General features: G+C 50.9%; 1 non-coding gene across 1 annotated transcript in view; it reads right to left on the bottom strand.

Moving 5' to 3' along the window:
- The window catches only part of LOC126323596 (small subunit ribosomal RNA), a 1,893-nt gene extending 1,264 nt beyond the window's left edge, over positions 1 to 629 (bottom strand). The window contains exon 1 of the ribosomal RNA XR_007559542.1: positions 1 to 629. This exon is cut by the window's left edge and continues 1,264 nt beyond it. This is a non-coding gene — a ribosomal RNA (small subunit ribosomal RNA).
- Positions 630 to 5,000: the final 4,371 nt, after the last annotated feature.

Raw genomic sequence — 5,000 nt, 5'->3', positions numbered from 1 at the left:
CAACTTTAATATACGCTATTGGAGCTGGAATTACCGCGGCTGCTGGCACCAGACTTGCCCTCCAATAGATACTCGTTAAAGGATTTAAAGTGTACTCATTCCGATTACGGGGCCTCGGATGAGTCCCGTATCGTTATTTTTCGTCACTACCTCCCCGTGCCGGGAGTGGGTAATTTGCGCGCCTGCTGCCTTCCTTGGATGTGGTAGCCGTTTCTCAGGCTCCCTCTCCGGAATCGAACCCTGATTCCCCGTTACCCGTTACAACCATGGTAGGCGCAGAACCTACCATCGACAGTTGATAAGGCAGACATTTGAAAGATGCGTCGCCGGTACGAGGACCGTGCGATCAGCCCAAAGTTATTCAGAGTCACCAAGGCAAACGGACCAGACAAGCCAATCCGATTGGTTTTGATCTAATAAAAGCGTCCCTTCCATCTCTGGTCGGGACTCTGTTTGCATGTATTAGCTCTAGAATTACCACAGTTATCCAAGTAACGTGGGTACGATCTAAGGAACCATAACTGATTTAATGAGCCATTCGCGGTTTCACCTTAATGCGGCTTGTACTGAGACATGCATGGCTTAATCTTTGAGACAAGCATATGACTACTGGCAGGATCAACCAGGGAGCTGCGTCAACTAGAGCTGAGCAGCCGGCCGCCCGGGAGTGTGTCCCGGGGGCCCGCGCGAACACGCAAGCGTCCGCTCAATTATTCTGCAAACAGGAGGAGGCCGAGCTCCCCTGCACGATACACCTCGAAACCCTCTCAGGTCCCGGCGGCGCGCAGCGCCGTCCTAGGTACTTGGTCGGTTTCGAGAGAGGCGCAATCGCCCGGAGTTAGGCGAGTAGACGGTTTTAGTGAGAACACCCTTGCTCCCAACTGAGCTTGCCGCTGCCGACAGAGGCCCGGGAGCGTGCTGTCGTGGCATTGCCGGCGGGAGACAACACGCGCCACCTATGGTGACCGGCAGCTCCAACGCCAGCGCCACACAAGGGCAAAGCCCCACTTGGGTGCAGAAGCGAACTCTCCCAGCACAGCGCACGCGCCAACACGTCCGCACAACTGCGATACAAACCACCTGCGAGAACCGCTGGGGCGACCGAGCAGCAGACGGCGTCGCGGCGCCGAGTGCCAGGCGGCGGCGCATCCTCAACGCACACAGTCCTCAATCAGACCAGCACACTGCAGATGTCCACCGCGCTTCGCACCGGGCTCGGCTGAACCAACTTTGGCCGCCAGGCGCCGCGTGCAGGGTGCGCCGCAGCGTAGCTGCGCCGCCTGCCGGGCCCGTCGGCTGGCGCTCCTGCCACTCGGCGCCCCCCACCAGCCGCCTGTTGCGCGTGCGCCCACGCAGCGCGCGGCCAACACGCCGGGCGGCCCCCCTTCACCGGCCGGGAACAGTCCCACCAAGCCACCGCCGCGTATCGCTTCATACCCACATGGGCCTAGTCACGTGTGTGGATGTGGCGGGTACCGCTGAAACAACCGGTTAATAGCTGTACCGATCGTCGCCATCACAGATTCACCTCCAGCGTGAACAACCGCTCAACAACGGATTTCCAGTTCATTTGCGTATCTTGGGCAGTAAACGTAGATGTCCACCTACATTTGCGAATTCAACAATTCTTGCATGCCAGGATGTCATGTGTCACGACACGCTACATCAGACCACATACACACTGCGACATGTGCAGAAGAGAACACGTGGAAGGTGGCCCGCGCACGTATGCGATGTCCCTTCCGCGATCCACTGTCAACCGGCATCTGCGGCATGTCCCAGATATGGAACGCGGTCCACCAGGGTAGCACTTTGTGTGAGGCAATACGACAAAGTCGGAATACACGCGTCACTACATCAGACGGCTCACGCTGACCTGACCTGACCTGACTCACCGCACCACCACCCCCAGCGACCCAGGGTGACATACAATGCGTTCGTACGTTCCTCCCACACGCCTCTACGGCGTACCACAGTGCAACCTAGCTGTTATTGGGAGACGAGACAAGTAGCATCGAGCACATCATATGGAAATTGAGATTCGACACCGTTGGGCACAGCCAGCGTACGGTCACACGTATCACACTACTTCACTCTGTACGTAACGACCGATGATCGGTACAGCGTGTGGGTTACGCGTACGACATCAGCGGACAATGGACACAGACCATACCACGACGTACACTGAGGGCGTCGACATCTGAATGCAACTGAACAGCTGCGAGGCTCATTTAACACTCAAACGCCAGACCGACCAGCTTGAGAGGACAGAGACACAAAGAGGGGGACAGAGGGAGGGGGGGGGGGGCGATATAGTCCTATTGCAGTACAATTGACAGTGGATAGCGGGAATATGTGGAAAGTAAGCAACACTCGCAAGACATCTACATGAGGATAACAACGACACCAGAGATTCCGAGCAGTGAACTATGTTAGGCAAAGGGACAACGTGGGTTAGGTTAAGGGACAACGTGGGTTAGGTTAAGGGACAACGTGGGTTAGGTTAAGGGACAACGTGGGTTAGGTTAAGGGACAACGTGGGTTAGGTTAAGGGACAACGTGGGTTAGGTTAAGGGACAACGTGGGTTAGGTTAAGGGACAACGTGGGTTAGGTTAAGGGACAACGTGGGTTAGGTTAAGGGACAACGTGGGTTAGGTTAAGGGACAACGTGGGTTAGGTTAAGGGACAACGTGGGTTAGGTTAAGGGACAACGTGGGTTAGGTTAAGGGACAACGTGGGTTAGGTTAAGGGACAACGTGGGTTAGGTTAAGGGACAACGTGGGTTAGGTTAAGGGACAACGTGGGTTAGGTTAAGGGACAACGTGGGTTAGGTTAAGGGACAACGTGGGTTAGGTTAAGGGACAACGTGGGTTAGGTTAAGGGACAACGTGGGTTAGGTTAAGGGACAACGTGGGTTAGGTTAAGGGACAACGTGGGTTAGGTTAAGGGACAACGTGGGTTAGGTTAAGGGACAACGTGGGTTAGGTTAAGGGACAACGTGGGTTAGGTTAAGGGACAACGTGGGTTAGGTTAAGGGACAACGTGGGTTAGGTTAAGGGACAACGTGGGTTAGGTTAAGGGACAACGTGGGTTAGGTTAAGGGACAACGTGGGTTAGGTTAAGGGACAACGTGGGTTAGGTTAAGGGACAACGTGGGTTAGGTTAAGGGACAACGTGGGTTAGGTTAAGGGACAACGTGGGTTAGGTTAAGGGACAACGTGGGTTAGGTTAAGGGACAACGTGGGTTAGGTTAAGGGACAACGTGGGTTAGGTTAAGGGACAACGTGGGTTAGGTTAAGGGACAACGTGGGTTAGGTTAAGGGACAACGTGGGTTAGGTTAAGGGACAACGTGGGTTAGGTTAAGGGACAACGTGGGTTAGGTTAAGGGACAACGTGGGTTAGGTTAAGGGACAACGTGGGTTAGGTTAAGGGACAACGTGGGTTAGGTTAAGGGACAACTTGAGTTAGGTTAAGGGACAACTTGAGTTAGGTTAAGGGACAACTTGAGTTAGGTTAAGGGACAACTTGAGTTAGGTTAAGGGACAACTTGAGTTAGGTTAAGGGACAACTTGAGTTAGGTTAAGGGACAACTTGAGTTAGGTTAAGGGACAACTTGAGTTAGGTTAAGGGACAACTTGAGTTAGGTTAAGGGACAACTTGAGTTAGGTTAAGGGACAACTTGAGTTAGGTTAAGGGACAACTTGAGTTAGGTTAAGGGACAACTTGAGTTAGGTTAAGGGACAACTTGAGTTAGGTTAAGGGACAACTTGAGTTAGGTTAAGGGACAACTTGAGTTAGGTTAAGGGACAACTTGAGTTAGGTTAAGGGACAACTTGAGTTAGGTTAAGGGACAACTTGAGTTAGGTTAAGGGACAACTTGAGTTAGGTTAAGGGACAACTTGAGTTAGGTTAAGGGACAACTTGAGTTAGGTTAAGGGACAACTTGAGTTAGGTTAAGGGACAACATGAGTTAGGTTAAGGGACAACTTGAGTTAGGTTAAGGGATAATGTGGTACAACCACAGTTAGGTTAAGGGATAATGTGGTACAACCACAGTTAGGTTAAGGGATAATGTGGTACAACCACAGTTAGGTTAAGGGATAATGTGGTACAACCACAGTTAGGTTAAGGGATAATGTGGTACAACCACAGTTAGGTTAAGGGATAATGTGGTACAACCACAGTTAGGTTAAGGGATAATGTGGTACAACCACAGTTAGGTTAAGGGATAATGTGGTACAACCACAGTTAGGTTAAGGGATAATGTGGTACAACCACAGTTAGGTTAAGGGATAATGTGGTACAACCACAGTTAGGTTAAGGGATAATGTGGTACAACCACAGTTAGGTTAAGGGATAATGTGGTACAACCACAGTTAGGTTAAGGGATAATGTGGTACAACCACAGTTAGGTTAAGGGATAATGTGGTACAACCACAGTTAGGTTAAGGGATAATGTGGTACAACCACAGTTAGGTTAAGGGATAATGTGGTACAACCACAGTTAGGTTAAGCGATAATGTGGTACAACCACAGTTAGGTTAAGCGATAATGTGGTACAACCACAGTTAGGTTAAGCGATAATGTGGTACAACCACAGTTAGGTTAAGCGATAATGTGGTACAACCACAGTTAGGTTAAGCGATAATGTGGTACAACCACAGTTAGGTTAAGCGATAATGTGGTACAACCACAGTTAGGTTAAGCGATAATGTGGTACAACCACAGTTAGGTTAAGCGATAATGTGGTACAACCACAGTTAGGTTAAGCGATAATGTGGTACAACCACAGTTAGGTTAAGCGATAATGTGGTACAGCCACAGTTAGGTTAAGCGATAATGTGGTACAGCCACAGTTAGGTTAAGCGATAAAGTTGGTTAAATTTGGTATTGTGTGGGAAGGGTGCAGAGAGAGAGGGGGGGGGGTGGATAGTGGTGGCAGTACGCGGATGCCTGAGTCACCGTCAGATACGTCACGTCGGTTCGATGCTTGTAGCA

The sequence above is a fragment of the Schistocerca gregaria genome, unplaced genomic scaffold (assembly GCF_023897955.1).
Source record: "Schistocerca gregaria isolate iqSchGreg1 unplaced genomic scaffold, iqSchGreg1.2 ptg000861l, whole genome shotgun sequence".
NCBI lineage: Eukaryota > Metazoa > Arthropoda > Insecta > Orthoptera > Acrididae > Schistocerca > Schistocerca gregaria.
The sequence above is the reverse complement of the archived record's forward strand: the minus strand, read 5'-3'. Positions and strand labels throughout refer to the sequence as shown.